This window comes from Eupeodes corollae, chromosome 3 (genome assembly GCF_945859685.1).
Source record: "Eupeodes corollae chromosome 3, idEupCoro1.1, whole genome shotgun sequence".
Lineage (NCBI taxonomy): Eukaryota > Metazoa > Arthropoda > Insecta > Diptera > Syrphidae > Eupeodes > Eupeodes corollae.
The window spans coordinates 125627117-125636781 of record NC_079149.1 but is presented as its reverse complement, the minus strand read 5'-3'; the positions used below and the strand labels follow the sequence as shown (position 1 = coordinate 125636781).

The following is a 9665-nucleotide window of genomic DNA, read 5'->3' as shown; positions in this document are numbered from 1 at the left end:
TTTTTAGCCTTGCTTATTGTATAAGAAAGGTCAACTTTTGACCCTTATTATTTTATAATCCTGAATATTTTTTAAACTTGGTTATTTTATATCCCAGGTTAATTTGTACCTAGCTTGTTAAAATACATTTTGTGTAACCTTCCTAATGTTTTAACCCTGTAAACCAGGTAATTTTTAACTCAGGTTGTTTTTTAACCCTGTTTATTTATTAACATAGATTATTTTACGGGAACACGGAACATACAAAACATCGATCTTCGATTACCAATGTTACATTTTCTTGAGATGAGTTTTTGTTTAGGATATGAGGTGTCCCTGGTTTAGCTCATCCTAAGACCGTTTATAAATAAATCGTCCAAAATATGAACTGCCGGAAAACTAATTTATCGATGGTAAAATACACAAACCATTTCTTTTGACAATTTGTTTTTTCAATATTTAATATTTTTATTATAATAAAAAGTAATTTTTTCCAACAAATTATAAATAAATACTTAATTCATATAATATACAGTTAATTTTCTTACTTTTGACACCTTATTTGTCGAAATCGGTTCAGTGTGAGAGCAGGAAAATGGGGACTTACAAACTTTGAGTTTTTGAAAATTGTATGTATGTGCCTTCAAAATTAAGCGAGTTACGGCAATTTTATTGTTGATTGTCTTAGTATTTCTTTGAATTTAAACTTAAACCCGTTGTTTTTTCATAACAGGTTTTTCAAAATTTGTAACCACTTTGTAACCACCAATTGACTTAAATTTTGTCAGAAGACAGTCCTTCATCGAAGAATTTATTTAAAAATAGATAATTATTACACAATAAAGCTTACGCAGTTTGAAAATAAAAAAGTATTTGCCAAAATATTTTCAAAATTTCAAGTTAAACCGTTGAAAATTGTGTGAGATTTTTGCTATGAATCCTACAAAATTAAAAAAATAATTATTGAGATGAATGAGCTTAAAGTTTTAAGTAATAGAAAATGATGAAAAATTCTTCAATACTTATAGTGCTAAAATACGAAAATCTGATTACTTAAACCATTTTTCGGAATTAATCTTTTGGAGTTTCATTTTTGTGGTCCTAAAATTAAAAAAAAAAGTATTCTTTTCGAAAATTTAAGATTTGCCTAGAAAAATAATTTTTCCGACACTCAAATTTCAAATGAATAACAACCTCAAATATTGTCTTAAACTGTAGAATTTATTCTATACATGTATAGAGAACAGTATTTGAAAATTTAAATTATGAATTTTTTAGTTTAGCCTAAACAAATCAATTAATTAATTTTAAATTTAGTACAAAGTATTTTGGGTAATTTAAAGGCTTTTGGCAAATTTAAAATTTCTTGTGCATTTGTTTTCAGCTTTCTGTATTTCGAGTCTCAAATTGCGGAACTGATCTTTTGAAATGTAGTACACAACACTTTTTGCGTCTATACATTTCTTGTAATGCCCAAAATGTCACAACGATTTTACTTTTGTTAAATTTTTTAATTGTCGTAACATCCAAAAATATGGAATAAATCTTGCGATTCCTTGATTATTTTTTCGAAAAAGAATTTTCCTGTGGTAAATTCCGTCTGTTTTCTGTTTTAAAAAAAATGTTTGAATGTTCAGTCTTTCATGTACTTAATGTAGTTTTTTAAAAATTATTTCAATATTTTTCTGAGTGTGAAATCGCCAAGTCTTAAAGAAAAATACCCAGAAAATTAATTTCCAACTTTAAGTGTTTTAAATAAAAATATTTTAGAAATGTTTTTTTTTTGTATTTATTTTTATTTTATTCACTTTTCTTTGTTTGTTATATTTTCAACTAAAATGAAAATAGGTATTGAAATAGAACTTTGAAAAAAAAAAAATAACAAAAACACGTAAAATAGAACAACTTAAAATAGAAACTTTATAGAGACACAAAAAATCAACTTGACGAAAAAACTAAAATCTAATTTAAGATATTGTAAAAATGTTCATATATACGAATTTTCCAATCAGGAATTCAAAATTATGTGACATTTCCGACTAAACTACATGTTAAACATGTCCATCACCAAAAAGAAAACATAAAACACACCATCAGGAATCAAAAAATTACCATCGTTTTTACCGTGTAACCCCATAAACCATAACGAAAAATCACATTCAAATCGAACCTCATTTCGACTCCCACTCACTGCGATATACCAGCGCAGCGCGGGACCATCACAAATAGTACATATTTTCGAAGAAAACAATAATAATAACATTGAAAAAGGGAAAATTCAAAAAAAAACAAAACGATAGAAAATCTAAAACATTTTCTAGTAAACTCGCCATGCATCTGCCAACTCATGTCCCGCTGTTGTCTTTCACCAAAACAGAAATACTGTCCACCAGAATCGGCGGCTATAGTGCATATACAGTTAGAACAACCACCACTTGGAAAACGAACAAACCTACACAGCCACAAGTTCACAGCATGTGCTATATTTTGGGGCCAACATACACAAATAGACAATCTCATATCGCCACATAGAGAATCACCGATGTTGTTGTGCCTCTCTGACTCCGAGCAAGACGACAAAACTGTGTTCAATAGCTAGCGACATCCCCCGAAAAAGTTCTACCACTGCTACTGCTACCAAATGGAACGTCGTCGTAGTCGTTGTCGTTTTCGTTGTCGTCGTCGACGAGACCGAGACCAAGGCGACCGATTCATATTGAATCTTGGAGTGGAGCCAGTTGTTTGCGAATTGTTTGCCAGTGCAGTGTTGTGCCGCTTCTGGCACAGGCAGGCAACGTGCGGTGCCACCAATCGTGCCTTCGGGCACGATTGAGACGCATCCAAGAAAAATTACGCCCGACAACCAAAAAAAAAATAAAAACCTTAACGTAAAAAAAAGAACATCAAAATTCTTAAACGGATCGGGCCAGCCAACAAACCATCCGACCATCTGAAGTTCTCTCGGGCCGTCGTCGTCATCGACAAAAAAAAAGTAAAACATATTTTGGACGGTGTCTCGTAACTTGGCCACTGATTCAGAAACTCATCATCATCATCACCATCAGCAGCAGCAGCAATAGTAGCAGTACCAGCAGAAGCGAAATATACTTCTGATGGCCAAGTCCAAGAGTGTCTCCTTCCATTGGCATCGGCGGCATCACCATCGCCAACCATTACTTTCGACCTTCGAACAGGAGAAGGAGACATTTTTCGTTGTTCATTGGTCCACCACCACATGATGACAACGATAATGATTCTTGGAGATGCTGCTGGTGGTGGCCAAATCCAAGATGTTGATGGCCAACATTTCACCTCATTCAGAGCCAACTGGATTTTTATCCTTATGGTTTTGCTTCCATTTTGCTTCCGGCTTCAAACAACAGGTTGAAGAGAAGACAATGATGACGAAGGAAGTTGGAATTTCAATTGTTTTACCATCATCATTGGCATTTAAATAAAATATACGTCCGTCTCGATCATACAGCTTAGCTCCTTCCATCCACAGAGCTAAAGTGTCAACGATATACCAAAGGAAACCCCAAATTCCCTCATCGTCATCGTCGTCGTCGTCATCATCAGTACCACCATCAGTCAAAGGTGGAAGGCATCAGTAGCGTCATTCGTCGTCGTCCCATCAAAAGAATGCCAGCGAGTGGAACGTTTGTTGCGTTATCGTGTCGGTCGTGGGCCAACTGGCTAATACCCAAAAAAACAATAAAACACACAAAAAAAGGAAACTCTTCTTGTTTTGTGCCTGGGCCGAAAACGACAATGTCACCATCAACATCCTCATCATCATCACCATCACCAAGAAACCAGGAACGAGGCCAATTATTGTTATTGGAGTGGACGACACGTCGTCGTTTGTATCCTAGAAATGCGTCCATTCTTTCATCGGTGGATGGATGATGATGATGAAGAAAAACGAAGACCAACCGTCATCGAGTGTCCATATCTTATTCAAAGACGTCGTCGTCTTCGTCGTTTTCAACGTAGTTCGACGAGAAGTCCCAACAAGGACCTGTGTAACATCGCATCTTCTAACATCTTGCACCTTAAACGAGAAATGGATTTAGTGTCATTTTGTGGTGTGCGCGAAGAATAAAAAATAAACTTTAAATATAAAACAGTTACATAGTAGTGAATAATCGTTATTTTTAAGAATATTACACAAAATATTACTTGAAATAGTTTAAAACTTAAAATTAACAAAGAAAACAAACACATTAAGTTTAGTGTTAAAAGTTGCTGCTAGTTTAAAGAAAAAAATAATAACAAAAACAAAATATTTTATCCACAAAATATACAGTAAAATAAAAAAAGGGATAAACATAAATAAATAATATTAGTGATTAATTTTTAAATAAATTCTAAACAAGAATAAATAAACAACAAAAAAACTTTAAGTTATAAAATGCTGATGAATCGAAGCAATAGTAGTGGAAAAGTTTTTAAAACTTCATCAAATTTTAAACATCGTGGTGAGTAATTGATTAATATTTTTATTATTTCTTTTTTTAACTATATTGAAATTTATTAAAACAAGTCTTATTATGTGTTTGAGATGAATGGACCTTAATTTGTTCAAATATTTGCTATTTTTTAGTGAAATTTTATAATTGTTTGTACTTTTTTTTCTAAGATCGAGTTCTTTTACTTAAAAATTCTATAATTTAGTTTTACCTTTTTTGACAGATATTATATCTTAACTCAATATTTCAGTTATTCTTTTGATTTATTTAAATATTGGAATATTTAACTGTTTTTTTACTGCTCTTTATTTTCTTACACTTACACATATCAGAGTGGATTTTAAATTTCATTTGTTATCTATTTCAAAATTCGCAAAGTATTTAAAACATAAACGTTGTCATTGTATTTCAAAATTATATATTTTTTGACAATAAACAAACATACAATTAAGAACATTTTTAAAAATACCTTCACTTAAGGGTTCCATTTTTTTTATTTCAGTCAATGAAATTTTTGAAGTCGGAAATTAACTTAATTAATAAAACAAAATATTTTTAGATACATTTTTTTTGTAATTAGTTTCGGTTTATTTTTGATGTTTATTGTATTTTTGTGTTAAACAAAATATTTTTTTTAAACTAAAACTTTAAAAATCTAATTTAATTCTTTAAAAATTGACCAAGATGAAACGTATTGAAATAATTTAATTTCATTATTTGATTATTATGAAAACCAACTTAGAAGAAATATTAATACAACAAATAATTTAATAATTTTAAGACAATCAAAATTAACTCACATTTTTTTTTTGCATATTTTGAATATTTTTTAAATTTCTATTTTTGTCAAAATAAAATTTATACAGAATGTTCGTGTATGACTAGTTATTGTTTTTGTTTTGCTACAGAGACAAAATTAAAACAACTTTTCTTGTGTCGGATAATTCATTAATTTCGATTTAATTGAATACTTTTTTGCTGTCGTACGATTTTTTTGACTTTTTTTTGCCTTTGTTTAATATATTGCTTAATTTGGGCAAAATATTATGGAACATACAATTTTCGATCAGTTTAAAAATCACTTTTTTAATACATTTTTTTAAGAAAATTTCGATGAGAAAAACTTACAATTATTGTTTTTCGATAATAAATCTTTTAAGTCTTAACTCACTTGTAAAAAAGGAACTTTAAATAAGACTTCGGGAGTCATTCCGTAATTTCCGAAACAATAATCGTCAAACCAATTATCATTAACGATATCGTCAGTAATATATACCAATGTTCCTCTTCGCCCAAAGTTTCAATAGTATCATTATCATGTTTCCAGTATCATTATAACGTACTCTTTTGCAATTCCAAAGCTACAATTGTTTTATTTATTTAACAACAATTAAGAGAGATTACTAATGTTTTGTATATACAAAAAATGATACATATGAGTTAGAATAGAAGATCCGATTCATCTCTTAATTTTCTTCGTAACCGAATTAATTGCGTTTTGAGTTTATATTTCCACTTTGTAACAAAACTAAACTACACCGAAACTTCTTTACTTCAATTTACTTAGTTATCAATGGAAATTAAAAGCAGACGATACCTACTTAGCTATCTTGCAAACGATATCGTTTTGACGATATCACTTTGACGATTATCGTCTTACGTGAAGTGAGACTATCGTCAAAACGCTATCGTCCAACGATTATCGTTTTACGGAATGACCCCCTGAAATCAAATTGATTCAAATTGTGTTGATTTTCTTTTTCCAAAATAAATAAAATGTTTAATGATTTGCATACAAACATTTTAATAGATTGTCTTGAAAATAAAATATAAAAAGAAGGTAGGATGTTGTCAAAGGTTCTAACAGTTTAACAAAATATTAAAAACAACATTTTATGTAAGTTAACCAAAATTGAAGTCAATGTCTTTCCTTGTTAGCAAATTACTTGCGCTGAAAAGCATTTCTTATCATTTTTTTTTGTAGTTTTTGTAAGTTTTGGTGTTTGAAAATTAATTTTTACCAACTATTAGTAGAGTTTTGTTTCAAGTTTTATTAATTGTAAAACAACGTTGCTTCTATTTTCTTTAAATTTTACCTGGGGCCTATTTAATAGACATTGACAATTGTGACAAGTAAAAAGTGGACAAATTGTTTTAATTCACAACTTAATAGTTGTCAAAATGTGTTTCATAAAAAACTTGCAAATTTTGTAGAATTGTAGGAAAATTCAAGACAATTGAAATATTTTCGTTTTATAAAGAAAATGATATAAAAATGAATTTTCAAATATTTTTCCACAATTGTCAGGAATTTTCCGACAAATTTGTACTGACAATTCTTTTACGAAATGAAAAAAAAATACAATTTACATATTTGTCAGTTTAGTTGTCACAGGAAACTAACTTACGGTCAAGTGTTGACAGTGAAAACACCAAAACACAAATTAAAGATAATGTGACGACAATTTTCAGTTAGATCTCCGTGTAATACGTCGACATTGTCTCAGAATTTTAAATAGTTTTGAAACACTTTTTACTTACAAACCACGATTTTGAAAAGTGTGACATTTTAACATTTAAAGAGTGCCAGTGTTGTTTCACTTCTAACATCGAAACAATTGGTCAAGAAACCAAGAAAATTGAAATAAAGTACAAAGGTTTTCTCCGTATTTCATCGTGTTTTGATCATAAAAAATTTGAAGAGTGAAGAAATTGTCAGGACAAATTTGTCACTGTATTTTTCGAACAAACTTGTCACTTGTCACTATTTTATGAAATACAAAACTGCCATAAAAGTGTAACAAATTTGTAGAATTTTCACCTTTCAAGTGTTATTAACAGGGCCCAGGTGTTAAAATACGCAATTCTCTGCTTACAATTATCTTGGAGGTACCAAGGTGCAAATATATTTTTTCAGTTTTTCGTGAGATATTTTCGGTCAACTAAAATGTTCACTTTTTTTTAAAACTCTTATAGTAGAAAAGGCACTTACTCAATTTTTTTTGAAAGTCCTTCCTGCATCTTTCAATGTTCTTAACTGCAAAACAATATTAATTTGAAGTCAATATATCTACGCACGCACCAACATCTCTGAAAAACTTTAATTTCAATTTTAGATACGTCAAAAAATCGGACAAATTAAAATAACTTCCTTTGTTAAGCTAATAAGTTTTGTGCAAATATCGTATAAGAATGAAATGCTCGCAAATAGCTTCCGATACTTAAATACCTGCAGCAGAATTTCACTTAATGTTTTATCGGCAGTAATTCAAATGCAGATGTTGTGTTTGCATATACAGTTGTGTTCACAAAAATTGCAGTGCTCTCCAAATAAAACAAAAAGGCCTTCAATATCAACGTTGTAATATATTTCATTAAATTTTTAATAACAAACTAAAAAATTTTGTTCATAATAACAGAAAATAAATATTAACGATTTTTTACCGTTAGCTTTGTAACAGTAAAAACCGTTTTTTAAATATATGGCTGTTCATAAAAGTAGCAGTGCATGACAAAGTACTGGATCTATTACGTAAGAAGTACGAAAAACCGTAATAAGTTATATGAAAGTATACAAAAAATGTTAGCCTACAATTAGTACTTTGTTGCATAACACCTCTCGACTGGTATTGCGTTCGAATCACGCACTGCTTCCCACAATTATTTCGAATTGTAGGGTTTTGCTTTATGAACTGCGTTCTTAACATGCCCCCACAAATTTGCGATGGGGTTAAGGTCGGGAGATTGAGCGGGTCACTCCATAACGGATAACTTCTTCTGCGCAAACCACGATTTTGCCTTTTTGAAGTATGCTTTGGGTCATAGCTTTGTTGGTATACCCAAACCAACGGCATTTTCTCTTCAGTATAGGGTAACATAACATCCTCTAGAATTTTTACATACTCGGTTGCATCCCTTATACCCCCCATGAGATAAATAGGCCCGAACCGTAATATGAAAAACAAGCCCATATCATAACTTTTCCTCCACCATGCTTCACTATTTTTTATAGTGTACCGTAGATCGTATGCTGCATTTTAGGGTCTTGTCACATATTCCCGACGACCCTTGGACTCAAAAAAGACGACTTTGCTTTCATCGCTCCACGGAACATTCCTCCATTTCTCTTTTGCCTAATCTTTATGCACTTTAACAAACTCCATTCTCTTTGCCACATGTCTTTTCGTCAAGAATGGTACCTTGCGTGGACTTTGGCTGGTAACTTAGCTTAAAAAAGACGTCTTCGTATTGTGACAGCTTTAACAGACAAGTAAAGTATATTTCTTATTTTCCTAAAGTCTATGGAAGGGTTCTGTTTTGCTAACTGAACAATTTTTCTGTTAGTTCTTTCGGTAGTTATCCTTTTTTGGCCTAGTGTTTTCGGTTTATTTTGCCATTCTAAGGCGTTACTGACCATTTTTGCTGAGCAGCCTTGGATGTCTTGAATATTTTGGAAGGTTTTTCCCTCCAAACGCAGTTTTCTAATAAGTTTTGGAATTTCTTCGGTACAGTGTCTTCATCGTCCCATTGTTTATTTTTGAGCTAATATTTATTAATGTTGTATATGCTAGTATGTTACAAATACTTAAAACTTTAAATATTAAAATATTTACTTACCGAAAAATAAAAAAAATTGAATTTTTAACACTTTTTAATTATAAAATCAAAAGCACTGCTATTTTTATGAACACTCCATATCCAGAGTTTTTGAAAGAATGCGTGTTCGCTAGGAAAAGTAGAGTATAACTTCAAGCTTAAAGTCTCTAATATGAAAACGAAAGACCGTTAGATGCAAGTAACATGATAATTTTGTTGTAAGAATTTGCGTTATTTAAATAATTGACAATCTAATAAAATGTGACCAGCACTGCTATTTTTATGAACACAACTGTAAATGTCTACTCTACTACGGATGGCTTAACCAAAAAAAACACGAGCATACAAAATTACTTACTATAAATCCGAAGAAAAATTGTTTCTTAACCGTTGAGAAACCGTTGTGTGTTAATTTGTATTAATTATCTGAATTTTGATGAACAGATTGGAGGCTTTCGAACGTTGGAACTATATGAAGTATAAATTTCTAGCATTCTTTTGCTTCTAAAGGTTTTTAATTTTACTGAGCAGTTTCAACAAAATTTTTCCAAATTATATTACGTTTTTCGTCAAGTTTTTTACTCTTGAAAAATGCTACCAACGAGAATGTTGTTGATG

At 30.8% G+C, this 9665-nt stretch overlaps 1 long non-coding RNA gene across 1 annotated transcript in view; it reads left to right on the top strand.

Annotated features, from left to right (window-relative positions):
- The first annotated feature begins 1860 nt into the window (after positions 1-1860).
- Positions 1861-9665, top strand: part of LOC129952840 (uncharacterized) — a 30988-nt gene continuing 23183 nt past the window's right edge. Inside the window, exon 1 of the long non-coding RNA XR_008782399.1 lies at positions 1861-4460. This is a non-coding gene — a long non-coding RNA (uncharacterized LOC129952840). The remainder of the gene's footprint in view (positions 4461-9665) is intronic.